Here is a 17,920-nt window from a genome sequence, read left to right as displayed (position 1 = left end):
GATATAGGCCCAGGAGTGGGATTGCTAGATCATATGATAGCTCTATTTTTCATTTTTTAAGGAACCTCCATACTCTTTTCCATAAAGTATAGGAGTGCTCCCTTTTCTCCACATCCTCTCCAGCATTTTTTGTTTGTATAAAAGATTTTTTGATGATGGCCATTCTGACTGTTGCAAGGTGATATCTCATCATAGTTTTGATTTGCATTTTTCTAATAATTAGTGATGTTGAGCGGCTTTTCATGCTCCTCTTGGCCATCTGTATGTCATCTTTGGAGAAATGTCTACTTAAGTCTTCTGGCCATTTTTTGATTGTTTGTTGTTTTTTGGTTCCTGTTGTTTTTTTGATATTGAGCTGCATGAGCTGTTTGCGTATTTTGGAGATTAAACCCTTGTCAATTGCTTTGTTTGCAAGTATTTTCTCCCATTCTGTGGGTTGTCTTTTTGTTTTGCTTATGGTCTCCTTTGCTGTGCAAAAGCTTTTAAGTTTCATTAGGTTCCATTTGTTTAATTTTGTTTTTATTTCATTACTCTAGGCAGTGGGTCAAAAAACATCTTGCTGTGATTTATGTCAAAGAGTGTTCTGCCTATGTTTTTCTCTCAGAGTTTTATAGTATCCAGCCTCACATTTAAGTCTTTAATTCATTTTATTTTTTTGTATGGTGTTAAGGAGTGTTCCAATTTCATTCTTTTACATGTAGCTGTCCAGTTTTCCCAGCACCACTGATTGAAGAGACTGTCTTTTCTCCATTGTACATTCTTACCTATTTTATTGTAGGTTAATTGACCATAGGTGCATGGGTTTATTTCTGGGCTTTTTATCGTGTCCCAATGATCTATGTGCCTGTTTTCCTGCATACTATTTTGATTACTGTAGCTTTTTAGTATAAAGTCAGCGAGACCAATTCCTCCAGCTCCATTTTTCTTTCTCAAGGTTGTTTTGGTTCTTTGGGGTCTTTTATGTCTCAGTACAAATTTCAAAATTATTTGTTCTAATTCTGTGAAAAATACCCTTGGTAATCTGATAGGGATTGCATCGAATCTATAGATTGCCTTGGGTAGTATAGTCATTTTCACAATATTGATTCTTCCAATCCAAGAACATGATATGTCTCTCCATCTGTGCCATCTTCAATTTCTTTCATCAGTATCTTAGTTTTCTGAGTACAGGTCTTTTGCCTCCTTAGGTAGTTTTATTCCTAGGTAAATTAGTCTTTTTGATGTGACTGTAAATGGGATTGTTTCCTTACTGTCTATTTCTGATAGTTCATTGTTCGTGTATAGAAATGAAACAGATTTCTGTATATTAATAATTTATCCTGCATCTTTACTGACTTCATTGATAAGTTCTAGTAGTTTCTTGGTGGCATCTTTAGGATTTTCTACATATAGTGTCATGTCATTTGCAGATGGATAAACATGAAATGAAACAATGAGAAGGAAAGATTAGTAATACATCATTAAAAAGTAGAAAAAACTAATTTTCTTAAGGAGAGATCTAATTTAAGAGTGGAAACTGTATTTGTAACTTTTAAGAGGCCAATTACAAAGTTAACAGTGCCATATTATCGTTTTAAGTGAACATACTATAAATAAACCTTCATCTAATATCCTTTGTATAATCTTATCTCAGGCTGGACACAATAAGTGTGCTTTATGACTTTTGGGTCCCATGGACCCATACATTTCATATATTATTCAAGTTTTAAAAATCATACCTTGGTTATCTGAAGTAAAAGAGATTCAAGACAGTTTATATTGAATTCAAGATTCAATATAAAGATATCAAAATATAAACATTCACACATACATTAATAAGTAAGTAATTTTTACTTTAATTCAAGTTTAATTTGGCTACCAGGAGCCAAATGCTAATTTCACTTAAGCAAAGAGCAAGTGAGCAGGTAGTAGGACAATTATGACAGGCTTGTCAAACTAACAATTGGGGTGAAATGTTACAAACTCTCCTTAAATTTATCCTAGAATGTATACAAACTAAGTCATGTTATTCATATGACAAGAGACAACAACTGATAGTTGTTTTTTGTTAACATATTCACAAATGTCTCTTCAAGGATAATGACACTTTTCATTAACTTTTTTCTCAACTAGGAAATCATAGTTATAAGTTAAAAAAAGTTAGATTAACATTTTAAAAGAGTCAAAACTATGAACATATTCTTCACTGTGTCTAACATATATAGTTATTTGACTAAGATAACTTTATCCTAAAGTAGATCTTTTAAAAATGAGTAATTTGAGTATTTTTCAATAAATATTTAAATTAAGGCATTTGTTATAAGAGCATTATGCTTTAACAGCTTTGAATGAATAAAACATGATTATAATGTGATTAAGGAACTTTCTTTCAGAGCGTACGATTTATAACTTGAGGTTTATAAGCAACATTCTCTTTGAAGTAATTTTTCCAGCTGATCCTAGAGAGTCCCTGTTTGACAGATGGAAATAATAAGCAAAAGCAGCAAAGGAGAAAGGGTTGTTTGCTGTGTACACTATCAACAAATACCCAACATACGGCAAGAGAATAGATATATTTTCATAAACTCTGGATCTCTTCCTGAATATTTCTCTTGATGTCACAAAATCACGTAGCTATAATTAACAAAACAGTCTATAAAAATGTGAGTACAGATAAGGCTTCCTAACCTAGAGAAGTCATATATATTTTCTTTTATTTCTAAGGTCTTCTGTTTCTCTTTTATTTTGTAAATGTGTGTTTGTTTAATGTTCTGTATAATATATTCGTGGAAGCATTTTATTTAAAATCTCACCCTTATTGCTTTGCCAGTGTTTGAAACCACCATGGCTGGCAGCCCTCCTATGTATTTTCACCAAGCCCTGGCTTGTTCATCTAAGAACACTAACACATTATACAGTCATATCACAAACTTTCTTAATAAATATCACATGAATCTCTCTGTCAAGTACCTGAGAGCTTGATCTGAGGACAGTATTTGATGGAAAAGAGTAGAGTTTCAAAGACCATCTCCTTTCCAGGGAAGCTGTATTTTGGTGAGAGTGTTATGTTGCCACTAGCAAATCACTTAAAGATCATTGGAAGCTCAAGAGTACTGGCTCTGAAAATGGTAAGGCCAAAAGGCACTTGGTAGGAACATTTGTTTCTGTGTTTATACAACCATTTCAGAAAAAGAAATTTAACCCAAAGGACATATGGAAACATACCGATGATCAACATCAATCTATAAAGAGAGAAAAACTACAAGTTGTAAAAAGACTTCTCCACTAAATTTGTTGAACTATGCATATTTTGTCTGTTTGTTTCTTTGTACTGTGAAAACTGGTGTAGATATATTTTAAAATCTTATAAGAAAATGTGTAGGTAGATAGATGCATCCATTATAACTACCATAGTTATTATCAGCCTATTTTTCAAAATCATGTGAAAATTAGATTTTTGTCTTTATTGATTTTAAAATACCTAGTTAAAGGTAGCAAGAATTATGTTTAAATGTGGTGTGAAATCCTTTTTTCATACTTAGAGAATGCAAACCCCAGGTGTCATAATAGAGGTCATCATAGACAAAAAGCAGTTTTTGAGCACCATGTTTTTGTTTCACCAATTCCTTCTTCCTTCTTTGGTATTCACTTTTAGAGTTAATCTTTTATTTAGCACAAACAGTCCAGTATTTCTGTACTAAGAGCTCTTGGAAATATTTCACTAAAACATAAGCTACTTAGAAAAATGCTTAAACCTGTGTTGTCCTGCTTTGTATTTTCTTCAGCATGGTTGACAGGTTTGCAAGTTTCAGTAAAAAAAACTGTACAGAATCCTTACCCAATAGACTCTAACTTAAAATAATCATCTCCAAGTCAGGAAGAAATCATGCCAATTATAAACCATGGTTATAAGCAGACTCAGTTTGCAATCATAACTGCTGCAAATTTCATGGGTTTTTTTTGAATTTTATTTATTTATTTTATACAGGAGGTTTCATTAATCTATTTAATACATATCAGTATATATATGTCAATCACAATCTCCCAATTCATCCCATCACCCCACCATTTTCTACCCTTGGTGTCCATACGTTTGTTCTCTACATCTGTGTCTCTATTTCTTCCTTGCAAATCGGTTCATCTGTACCATTTTTCTAGATTCCACATATATGCATTAATATATGATATTTGTTCTCTGACTTATTTCACTCTGTATGACAGTCTCTAGGTCCATCCATGTCTCTACAAATGACCTAATTTCGTTCCTTTTTAGGGCTGGGTAATATTCCATCGTACATATGTGCCACATCTTCTTTATCCATTCATCTGTCGATGGACACTTAGGTTGCTTCCATGTCCTGGCTATTGTAAATAGAGCTGCAATGAACATTGTGGTACATGACTCTTTTTGAATTATGGTTTTTCTCAGGGTATATGCCCAGTAATGGGATTGCTGGGTCATATGGTAGTTCTATTTTTAATTTTTTAAGGAACCTCCATACTGTTCTCTATAGTAGCTGTATCAATTTACATTCACACCAACAGTGAAGGAGGGTTCCCTTTTCTCCACACCCTCTCCAGCATTTGTTGTTTGTAGATTTTCTGATGATGCCCATTCTAACTGGTGTGAGGTGATACCTCATTGTACTTTTGATTTGCATTTCTCTAATAATTAGTGATGTGGAGCAGCTTTTCATGTGCCTCTTGGCCATCTGTATGTCTTCTTTGGATAAATGTCTATTTAGGTCTTCTGCCCATTTTTGGATTGGGTTGTTTGTTTTTTTAATATTGAGCTGCATTAGCTGTTTATAGTTATCTTTGCTATGCAAAAGCTTTTAAGTTTCATTAGGTCTCATTCGTTTATTTTTGTTTTTATTTCCATTACTCTAGGAGGTGGGTGAAAAAAAGATCTTGCTGTGATTTATGTCAAAGAATGCTCTGCCTATGTTTTCCTCTAAGAGTTTTATAATGTCCAGTCTTATATTTAGGTCTTTAATCCATTTTGAGTTTATTTTTGTGTACGGTGTTAGGGAGTGTTCTAATTTCATTCTTTTACATACTTCATGTTTTAAGGGAAGCCATGCACAATGAGGATAGGAATCCAGTGAAGCAAGACATGAAGTTCCCATCCATAGCAGTGCAGATAACATTTCCTGTAAACTGTAATATATAATACAGTAAAAAAAAAAAGGCAGAAGAATTAAAGTGCAAATAAAATAAACATGGTCATGTCCATGTAGCATATTATTAATTTTAATAGTATAAAATCTGCACTTCTTAAAAGAAAGTACCTTTGGATATGGAATAACTAGTGATATATAAGAACAGTACTACTTAGAGATTTTGAGTCATGTAAAATATTTATGCCTTTATTAAACAGGTTAATACTCACTAGATGCTGTAATAAACAGCCTAACTATTTCAGTTGCTTAATACAAGAAAATGTTTATCTCACACCAATTTCCAGTACAGATTACATGACTCTCCTGGATCCTCTCCAGGTGATAACTCTGGGATTTGGCTTCCTTCTCTTATGTGGCTTCTTTATACCAGAGTCCTTTACTGTTAGCCACACAGAAGAGAAAGCATGAGCTAAAGATCCCAAAGAAAAAGTCCAAGAAACATTCATACATTGACCAAAACTATTTACAAACCTCAAATCTATTTTAAGTGATACTGTGTAATATATTCTTCCTTTGGCCCAAGAAGAGATAAAAAATTTGAATGTATTCAGCTATTCAGTGTTTTCTTTTTCTATTTAAAAACTGGTATTAAAAGGAGCAAAGTATATTTATTTTCAACACCATTTTATAAAGAGGGTTTATTTTAACAACAAAGAAATAGGGATGACTTAATCTTTTCCATTGAATGTATTAAGATCCGCAATAAAATAAGTTTTCTTAAATTCTCCTAATCTACACCAACAGGGATTAAGATTAAGCTCTGAAAGGATCAGAGTAAGACTCCTACTATAGGCTCTTTTGCTTTTATCTTTAGGGGTCAAGACATCCACAGAAGTGTCCACACACCAAGGAGGACCTAGAAAACCACCTTCCTTAGCATCTAACATTCACAGCCTTACCACCACTGTCTATCTTGAATTGGCCAGGACTACATGCATGGTGCATTTATTGGTCATTTTTTGTTGTAAAACCAACAATTACAAGACTTAATGGCTGAAAACCAAACTATTTATTTAACTCACAATTTATTGGGGTTGCCACATCAGTCCTTACTAAGCTGGGAGATCATTTTTGTCTCAATGGGACTCCCTCAAATGACTGTTGTCATCTGAAGCTCAGCAACAAGTTAGCTTTACTGATTTTAGCTGGGTTTTCTTACTTGTCTAGGGTCTCAGCTGGGGCAACTGGGGCTGATATGGCTCTGTCCTACATGGTTGCATCTTGTTAAGGCACATGAAGAGACCTAGGTTTAACAATGTACATGGTCATTTTCTTAAGATGCTATTAACCAGCAAGTTACAAGACCATCTGAGATATAAATAGTTCATAAATAGACTGATTATCCCAAGCTCATATTGAAACAGAAATGGATATAGGGAATAAAATAATCAGACATTTTTGTAAATTATCTACCATTCTGTCCATTAATGTTATTTACTACAGGAAACCAGAACTCATAGAATCCTTTTATCTCACATAGTACATTCTTCCTATTGCTCTATCTGTACCTCCACTATTATATCCTCATATTCTGTATCTATATAGAACCTGGAAAACTTTCACTTTGTCCTTCAAAGCTTGTATCTTCAACAAAATCCCCTATAATCTCAACTTCTCTGAATATGATTTTTGACCACACTTGAGACACTCCTTGAGGATCTTCTGTATTTTGATTTGGTCAACTGGATAGGTAGCTGAGATGTTTTCTTAAATAAGAAAAATAGTGGAGGAGATTTGAGGTAAAGGATGGAATCAAATGTTCTGTTTTGACTAAGTTTGGTTTGAAATTTCTGTTAGACATTCAAGTATAGAAGTCATGTAGACTATGAATCCGGAGCTCCAATGGCAATTCAGCATTAAGGATACGAGTTTAAGAGTTACCAACTTATAATATTATTTATAATCCTGGGACAATAGTCAAATACTGTCTATAAAAGTCCTGAAAAACGAAAAGAAACCCAGAAGTTGATTCTGAAAATACCAGCATGTATAGTAATGACTCTCTTCCTATAACCTAAGAGAAAATAAATGCTTTTACTTTTAATTAATGAAATTTAAGTTGTGACCTTCAACAATCTTTCATAGGATAAGGTTAATATCTTAAATATAAATATGTAATCTAATCTAAATTGAGCATAAAATAAAAAGGACAAGTTATTTCCTTTAATAGTTATTTATATCATGCACACATATCTATAGGGACATAGGAGACTTATAATAGAAACTTAAAGTGAATATATCAATACCTAGACCTATTATTTCCAAAGTTGGTACATAAAGAATATGGATGCATAAATTATCTTTTATATACCATCTGTGTGTATTTTATTTTGGACAATATCTATTCAAAAACTAGCATGGTGGAATATACCCTTGCTTTCTTGTTCTATAGTCAAATAACTGCACTGTAACTGACATGTGCTTTAAATTTATTGGTTTTAAAATTGGTCATGAAGAACCTAGGGGCAAGACAGCAGACCTACTAGAGAATGGATTTGAGGATACAGGGAGCGGGAAGGGTAAGCTTGGAAAAAGTGAGAGAGTGGCATGGACATATATACACTACAAATGTAAAATAGATAGCTAGTAAGAAGCAGCGGTATAGCACAGGGAGATCAGCTTGGTGCTTTGTGACCACCTAGAGGGGTAGGATAGGGAGGGTGGGAGGGAGGGAGACGCAAGAGGGAAGAGAAATGGGGCTATATGTATACGTATAACTGATTCACTTTGTTATAAAGCAGAAACTAACAAACACACCATTGTAAAGCAATTATACTCCGATAAAGATTTTAAATAAAATAAAAGGTAAAGTGACAATTAAATATCATAACAACAACAAAAATTTGTTGGTTTTAGACTGAACCACACCATTGCTAGCAAATATAGCCACTAAAAATTAAGTCATTAAAATTATAAACTTTAATAAACAGAAATTACTTCACCAAAATAAAAATTTATTAATGATAATGTGTGAGACAATAGCACACATTATATAATCTATTTCCAAAACAGTCTTGTAAGATAACTGTTATTATATCTATTTTATAGATTAAGAAACATTTGTTCAAAGTATAATAGTTGTATGACTTTTGAAAGCAAAAAAGCCAGAAATACATATAGCATGCATTTTAATAATTCAACTTAGCATTTGAAAACTTAAGTTCTTATAAAAAATATAATTCTGCCTCTGATTGGTTAAAAAATAATTTCAAGTTTCATAATTTTACCAAAAATATACTTTGACATAAAAGTATGATTTATAATTTCTAAAATTTTCCCTGAAATCATGCTCAAGGTTTTTAAATGGAAAGCTTAAAAGAACTGTAATTGAAATCAGTGAAGTCATGATAGTATCTTCACACAATATCTTCACTGTACATCACAGTATACACAGTTTCATATGGATTATATTTTTATGAAGATATTGATAGCACTATAGAAAAAAATTAGAGCTGGAATTGCTTTAAAGTTCATCTATCCTCCAATGGTGAGGGGTTGATATGAATGCACATCAAATATCTGCTTCTTGTGTATAGGTACTGCTTAAGTCCCCCAAATCCTCAACCAGTGACTGGGTTTTCCCAAGTGAAAAGGAAAAACAAGTAAAGATTTTTGTATAAACAGCACTTTATCAATCTGACATATTAGCCATGTAAATTAAATGAAACTAAAACTTAATGAAGTTTTGATTGAACGATGTGAGTCCATCATATTAAAAAACAGGGAGTTTGGGAGTGACACAAGCAAGATGGCAGTAGAAGAGGTCCAAGGTCCCCTGCTTGTATCCCCTCCCGAGTAACAATAATTTGCCAGCCATCCACAGACTAAATTGTTTTTGTGACTGCCACAGGGTCCAGTTAGGAGGTTTTAAAACCCAAGTGGAGCTCAAGACCAAGGATGGTTGTTTTGAAAAGGCAGGCTCAGAGCCAGGTGACACGCTCAGTGGCCATAGTCCTGGCTACAGATCCATAAATACCCCTGTCCCCCTTGGATTCAGTTACAGAGCTGTTTGACCTGTCACCAGCACCATTGCCAAGAGACTCAAGAGTGGTACTACCTGCTCTTCCCTTGGGTAACAAGCTCACTGACTTTAGCCCTACCTGTGGACTCTGAAGTATCCTGTGGCCCAGCTCCAACAACTTTAAGCTCTGACCTGGGGGCAATCCTAGTCACCCAGGGACACACTGGGAGATGTGCCTGTTCATGCTAGTGGGGGTTGATCTGTCAGACTGCACATCTTGAAGTGGCCCTATGGCCTGGCTCCAGCCCTTCCTAGCATGTTCCAGAAGTGGTCCTGCCTGTCCAGGTTCCTGCCTAGTGACCCAGTGGGAGCCCTTCCAAAGACTCAGCAGGAGCCACACTGTCCACAAACCTAGTAACAGTCCCACTGTCTGCAGACCCTTCACACCCTTGTCCCAGCATCAGCTTTATTGAACAGGGTCCTGGAGTCAGGCCCACCTGCCAAGGAACAAGACATGAGCCACAACTGTCCAAGACCCTGGCAAAAAGCTGTCAACTGCAAGCCACACTGCAGACCCAGCAGTAGGCATGTAATCAGCTCCAACTCCATTTAACTGTGATCCCAGAGGCAATCCCTTCAGCGGGGGAAACGGATAGGAGAATGTCTCTACATTTCAAAACCAGTCTGTAAAACTCACAGATATAGAAAACAGATTTGTGGTTGCCAAAGTGGAAGGGGGACGGGGGAGGGAAGAATTAGTAGTTTGGGATTAGCAAATGCAAGTTATTATATATAAGATGATGGATAAACAGCATGGTCCTATTATGTAGCACAGGGAATTATATTCAATATCCTGTGATAAACCATATGGAAAAGAATACAGAAAAAGAATATACATATGTATAACTGAATCACTTTTCTGTACAGCAGAAATTAACACAAGAGTGTAAATCAACTATACCTCAATACATATATATCAAAACCAGTCTGTAAATATTGAAGTTTGGTTCTACGCAGACATCAACACAAGCCTACACAGATCATGAAAAATCAGGCAAATATGACATCATCAAAGAAAATTAATAAAACTATGGTAACTGACCCCAAAGAAATGGAGATGTGAGTTACCTAATAAGAATTCAAAATACTTATCTTAAAAAAGTTCAATGAGGACCCCGGAGGAAGATGGCGTAAGAGTAAGACGCGGAGATCACCTTCCTCCCCACAGATACATCAGAAATTCATCTACACGTGGAACAACTCCTACAGAACACCTATTGAACGCTGACAGAAGACCTCAGACCCCCCAAAAGGCAAGAAGATCCCCACATACCTGGGTAGGGCAAAAGAAAAAAAGAATAAACAGAGACAATAGGATAGGGACGGGACCTGCACCAGTGGGAGGGAGCCGTGAAGGAGGGAAGGTTTCTACACACTACAAGCCCCTTCGCGGGCGGAGACTGCAGGTGGCGGAGGGGGAAAGCTTCGGAGTAGCGGAGGAGAGCACAGCAACAGGGGTGTGGAGGGCAAAGCGGAGAGATTCCGGCACAGAGGATCGGTGCCCTCAGGCACTCACCAGCCCGAGAGGCTTGTCTGCTCGGCCGCCGCGGCGGGGGGGCTGGGAGCTGAGGCTCGGGTATCGGCTTTCAGTCAGAGCACAGGGAGAGGACTGGGGCTGGCGGCAGGAAGAGAGCCTGAAGGGGTTAGTGCACCACGGCTAGCCCGGAGGGAGTCCGGGGAAAGGGTCTGGAGCTGCCGAAGAGGCAAGAGACTTTTTTCCCTTTTGTTTCCTGGTGCGCGAGGAGAGGGCATTAAGAGGGCTGTTTAGGGAAGCGCCAGAGACAGGCGCGAGCCGCGGGTAAGGCACGGACCTCGGAGACGGGTGTAGGGCGGCCGCCGCCGCCGACGACGCCCGCGGCCCGCCGCCGCCGACAACGCCGACGCGGCCCGCCGCCGCCGACGCCGACGCCGTGGCCCGCCGCTGCCGCCGCCGAAACCGTGGCCCGCCGACGCCGACGCTGCGGCCCGCCGACGCGGCCGACGCCGCCGCCCGCCGACGCCGACGCCGCCACGGCCCGCCGCCGCCGCCCGCCGCCGACGCCGCTGCCGACGCGGCCCGCCGATGCCGACGCCGCTGCGGCCCGCCGCCGACGCCGCCGACGCCCGCCGCCGCTGCCACGGCCCGCCGCCACCCGCCGCTGGGGGGCCTGTGTGCGGGCGCGGGTCGCTGTCCGCCCCGCCTTCCGGGGGGCCTGTGCACCCCGCCACTGCCGGGGTCCCGAGACCCGGGGACGGCTTTCCCGGTAAAGTGCACGGAGCGCCACGGGCTGCTGCAACGTCACGCCGGCCTCTGCCGCCGCAGGCCCGCCCCACACTGCGCGCCCCTCCCTCTCCTCTGCCTGAGTGAGCCAGAGCCCCCGAATCAGCGGCTCCTTTAAACCCGTCCTGTCTGAGCGAAGAACGGACGCCCTCCAGCGACCTACGCACAGAGGCGGGGCCGGGTCTAAGGCTGAGACCCGGGAGCTGTGAGAGCAGAGACAGGGAAATCTCTCTGTGCAGTCTCGGAGGCAGCGGATTAAAGCTCCACGGTCCATTTGATGTGCCCTGCGTCTGTGGAGTGCATGAATGGACAGTGAATCATCCCAAATTGAGGAAGTGGACTTTGAGGACAAGATTTAAGACTTTCTCCCCTTTTCCTCTTTTTACAACGAATTATTCCAAATTGAGGAGGTGGACTTGGAGAGCAAGATTTTTGAATTTTCCCCCTGCTCTCTTTTTGTGAATGTGTATGTGTAATCTTCTGTGTAAGATTCTCTCTGTATAGCTTTGCTTCCACCATATGTCCCAGGGTTCTATCGGTCCGTTTTTTTTTTTTTCAATAATTACTTTCTAATTTTAATAACGCTACTATATTTCATACTTTATTCTAATTTACTTTACCTGCTCTTTCTTTTTTTTCCTACCTTCCCTTCCTCCCTCCCTCCTTCCGCTCCTCCTTTCCTTCTTTCTTCTTTCCTCCCTCCCTCCCTCCCACCCTTCTTCTTTCCACTTTCTTTTTCTTTCCTTCCTCCCTCCCTCCCTCCTGTCTTTCTTTCTTTCTTTCCTTCCTCCCTCCCTCCCTCCCTCCCTTCTTCCATTCACTCTTCATTTTGCTTTCATTCCTCCCTCCCTTCCTCCTTTCTTTCCTTTTTTCTTTCCATCCTTCCTCCCTCCCTCCTTTCTTTCTTCCTTCCTTCCTTCCTTTCTTCCCTTCTTCCTTTCTTTCCCTCTCTCTTTCTTTCTTCTACTAATTCTTTCTCTCTACCTTTTCTCCCTGTTATTCTGAGCCGGGTGGATGAAAGGCTCTTGGTGCTGCAGCCAGGAGCCAGTGCTGTGCCTCTGAAGTGGGAGAGCCAACTTCAGGACACGTGTCCACAAGAGACCTCCCAGCTCCACATAATATCAAGCAGCGAAAATCTCCCAGAGATCTCCATCCCAACACCAGCACCCAGCTTCAGTCAACGACCAGCAAGCTACAGTGCTGGTCACCCTGTGCAAAGCAACTAGCAAGGCAGGAACACAACCCCACCCATTAGCAGAGAGGTTACCTAAAAACATAATAAGGCAATAGGCACCCCAAAACACACCACCAGACGTGGACCTGTCCACCAGAAAGACAAGATCGAGCCTCAACCACCAGAACACAGGCATTAGTCCCCCCCACCAGAAAGCCTACACAACCTACTGAAACAACCTTAGCCACTGGGGTCAGACACCAAAAACAACGGGAACTACGAATCTACAGCCTGCAAAAAGGAGACCCCAAACACAGTAACATAAGAAAAATGAGAAGACAGAAAAACACACAGCAGGTGAAGGAGCAAGATAAAAACCTAGCAGACCTAACAAATGAAGAGGTAATAGGCAGTCTACCTGAAAAAGAATTCAGAATAATGATAGTAAAGCTGATCCAAGATTCTATTTCCAAGATCCATAATCTTGGAAATAGAATAGACAAAATGCAAGAAACAGTTAACAAGGACCTAGAAGAACTAAAGATGAATCAAGCATCGATTAAAAACACAATAAATGAAATGAAAAATACTCTAGATGGGATCAATAGCAGAATAACTGAGGCAGAAGAACGGATAAGTGAGGTGGAAGATAAAATAGTGGAAATAAGTGATGCAGAGCAAAATAAAGAAAAAAGAATGAAAAGAACAGAGGACAGTCTCAGAGACCTCTGGGACAACATTAAACGCACCAACATTCGAATTATAGGGGTTCCAGAAGAAGAAGAGAAAAAGAAAGGGACTGAGAAAATATTTGAAGAGATTATAGTTGAAAACTTCCCCAATATGGGAAAGGAAATAGTTAATCAAGTCCAGGAGGCACAGAGAGTCCCATACAGAATAAATCCAAGGAGAAATACACCAAGACACATATTAATCAAACTGTCAAAAATTAAACACAAAGAAATCATATTAAAAGCAGCAAGGCAAAAACAACAAATAACACACAAGGGAATCCCCATCAGGTTAACAGCTGATCTCTCAGCAGAAACTCTACAAGCCAGAAGGGAGTGGCAGGACATAATTAAAGTGATGAAGGAGAGAAACCTGCAACCAAGATTACTCTACCCAGCAAGGATCTCATTCAGATTTGATGGAGAAATTAAAACGTTTACAGACAAGCAAAAGCTGAGAGAGTTCAGCACCACCAAACCAGCTCTACAACAAATGCTAAAGGAACTTCTCTAGGCAAGAAGCACAACAGAAGGAATATACCTACAATAACAACCCAAAGCAATTAAGGAAATGGGAATAGGAATATACATATCAATAATTACCTTAAATGTAAATGGACTAAATGCTCCCACCAAAAGACACAGAGTGGCTGAATGGATACAAAAACAAGACCCATATATATGCTGTCTACAAGAGACCCACTTCAGACCTCGAGACACATACAGATTGAAAGTAAGGGGATGGAAAAAGATATTCCATGCAAATGGAAATCAAAAGAAAGCTGGAGTAGCAATTCTCATATCAGACAAAATAGACTTTAAAATAAAGACTATTAGAAGAGACAAAGAAGGACACTACATAACGATAAAGGGATCGATCCAAGAAGAAGATATAACAATTGTAAATATTTATGCACCCAACATAGGAGCACCTCAATACATACGGCAAATACTAACAGCCATAAAAGGGGAAATCGACAGTAACACAATCATAGTAGGGGACTTTAACACCCCACTTTCACCAATGGACAGATCATCCAAAATGAAAATAAATAAGGAAACACAAGCTTTAAATGATACATTAAACAAGATGGACTTAGTTGATATTTATAGGACATTCCATCCAAAAACAACAGAATACACATTTTTCTCAAGTGCTCATGGAACATTCTCCAGGATAGATCATATCTTGGGTCACAAATCAAGCCTTGGTAAATTTAAGAAAATTGAAATTGTATCAAGTATCTTTTCCGACCACAATGCTATGAGACTAGACATCAATTACAGGAAAAGATCTGTAAAAAATACAAACACATGGAGGCTAAACAATACACTACTTAATAACGAAGTGATCAGTGAAGAAATCAAAGAGGAAATTAAAAAATACCTAGAAACAAATGACAATGGAGACACGACGACCCAAAACCTATGGGACGCAGCAAAACAGTTCTAAGGGGGAAGTTTACAGCAATACAATCCCACCTTAAGAAACAGGAAACATTTCGAGTAAACAACCTGACCCTGCACCTAAAGCAATTAGAGAAAGAAGAACAAAAAACCCCCAAAGCTAGCAGAAAGAAAGAAATCATAAAGATCAGATCAGAAATAAATGAAAAAGAAATGAAGGAAACGATAGCAAAGATCAATAAAACTAAAAGCTGGTTCTTTGAGAAGATAAACAAAATTGACAAACCACTAGCCAGACTCATCAAGAAAAGAAGAGAGAAGACTCAAATCAATAGACTGAAATGAAAAAGGAGAAGTAACAACTGACACTGCAGAAATACAAAAGATCATGAGAGATTACTATAAGCAACTCTATGCCAATAAAATGGACAACCTGGAAGAAATGGACAAATTCTTAGAAATGCACAACCTGCCAAGACTGACTCAGGAAGAAATAGAAAATATGAATAGACCAATCACAAGCACTGAAATTGAAACTGTGATTAAAAATCTTCCATCAAACAAAAGCCCAGGACCAGATGGCTTCACAGGCGAATTCTATCAAACATTTAGAGAAGAGCTAACACCTATCCTTCTCAAACTCTTCCAAACAATATCAGAGGAAGGAACACTCCCAAACTCATTCTACGAGGCCACCATCACCTTGTTACCAAAACCAGGCAAGGATGTCACAAAGAAAGAAAACTACAGGCCAATATCACTGATGAACATAGATGCAAAAATCCTCAATAAAATACTAGCAAACAGAATCCAACAGCATATTAAAAGGATCATACACCATGATCAAGTGGGGTTTATTCCAGGAATGCAAGGATTCTTCAATATACGCAAATCAATCAATGTGATACACCATATTAACAAGTTGAAGGAGAAAAACCATATGATCATCTCAATAGATGCAGAGAAAGCTTTTGACAAAATTCAACACCCATTTATGATAAAAACCCTGCAGAAAGTAGGCATAGAGGGATCTTTCCTCAACATAATAAAGGCCATATATGACAAACCCACAGCCAACATTATCCTCAATGGTGAAAAACTGAAACCATTTCCACTAAGATCAGGAACAAGACAAGGTTGCCCACTCTCACCACTCTTATTCAACATAGTTTTGGAAGTTTTAGCCACAGCAATCAGAGAAGGAAAGGAAATAAAAGGAATCCAAATCGGAAAAGAAGAAGTAAAGCTGTCACTGTTTGCAGATGACATGATACTGTACATAGAGAATCCTAAAGATGCTACCGAAAAACTACTAGAGCTAATCAATGAATTTGGTAAAGTAGCAGGATACAAAATTAATGTACAGAAATCTCTGGCATTCCTGTACACTAATGATGAAAAATCTGAAAATGAAATCAAGAAAACACTCCCATTTACCATTGCAACAAAAAGAATAAAATATCTAGGAATAAACCTACCTAAGGAGACAAAAGACCTGTATGCAGAAAATTATAAGACACTGATGAAAGAAATTAAAGAAGATACAAATAGATGGAGAGATATACCATGCTCCTGGATTGGAAGAATCAATATTGTGAAAATGACTCTACTACCCAAAGCAATCTACAGATTCAATACAATCCCTATCAAACTACCACTGGCATTTTTCACAGAACTAGAACAAAATATTTCAAAATTTGTTTGGAAAAACAAAAGACCCCGAATAGCCAAAGCAATCTTGAGAACGAAAAACGGAGCTGGAGGAATCAGGGTCCCTGACTTCAGACTATACTACAAAGCTACAGTAATTAAGACAGTGTGGTACTGGCATAAAAACAGAAAGATAGACCAGTGGATCAGGATAGAAAGCCCAGAGATAAACCCATGCACATATGGCCAACTTATCTTTGATAAAGGAGGCAGGAATGTACAGTGGAGAAAGGACAGCCTCTTCAATAAGTGGTGCTGGGAAAACTGGACAAGGACATGTAAAAGTTTGAGATTAGATCATTCCCTAACACCATACACAAAAATAAGCTCAAAATGGATTAAAGACCTAAATGTAGGGCCAGAAACTATCAAACTCTTAGAGGAAAACATAGGTAGAACACTCTATGACATAAATCACAGCAAGATCCTTTTGGACCCACCTCCTAGAGAAATGGAAATAAAAACAAAGATAAACAAATGGGACCTAATGAAACTTCAAAGCTTTTGCACAGCAAAGGAAACCATAAACAAGACCAAAAGACAACCCTCAGAATGGGAGAAAATATTTGCAAATGAAGCAACTGACAAAGGATTAATCTCCAAAATTTATAAACAGCTCATGCAGCTCAATAGCAAAAAAACAAACAACCCAATCCAAAAATGGGCAGAAGACGTAAATAGGCATTTCTCCAAAGAAGATATACAGACTGCCAACAAACACATGAAAGAATGCTCAACATCATTAATCATCAGAGAAATGCAAATCAAAACTACAATGAGATATCATCTCACACCAGTCAGAATGGCCATCATCAAGAAATCTAGAAACAATAAATGCTGGAGAGGGTGTGGAGAAAAGGGAACACTCTTGCACTGCTGGTGGGAGTGTGAATTGGTACAGCCACTATGGAGAACAGTATGGAGGTTCCTTAAAAAACTAAAAATAGAACTACCATATGACCCAGCAATCCCACTACTAGGCATATATCCTGAGAAAACCATAATTCAAAAAGAGACATGTACCAAAATGTTCATTGCAGCTCTATTCACAATAGCCCGGAGCTGGAAACAACCTAAGTGTCCATTATCGGATGAATGGATAAAGAAGATGTGGCACATATATACAATGGAATATTACTCAGCCATAAAAAGAAACGAAACTGAGCTATTTGTAATGAGGTGGATAGACCTAGAGTCTGTCATACAGAGTGAAGTAAGTCAGAAAGAGAAAGACAAATACCGTATGCTAACACACATATACGGAATTAAAAAAAAATGGCATGAAGAACCTAGAGGTAAAACGGGAATAAAGACACAGACCTACTTGAGAATGGACTTGAGGATATGGGGAGGGGGAAGGGTAAGCTCTGACAAAGCGAAAGAGAGGCATGGACATATATACACTACCAAACGTGGGGTAGATAGATGGTGGGAAGCGGCCGCATGGCACAGGGA

Source organism: Mesoplodon mirus, assembly GCF_964341445.2.
Source record: "Mesoplodon mirus genome assembly, chromosome: 2".
Taxonomy (NCBI): Eukaryota; Metazoa; Chordata; class Mammalia; order Artiodactyla; family Ziphiidae; genus Mesoplodon; species Mesoplodon mirus.
This window is presented reverse-complemented; position numbering follows the sequence as displayed.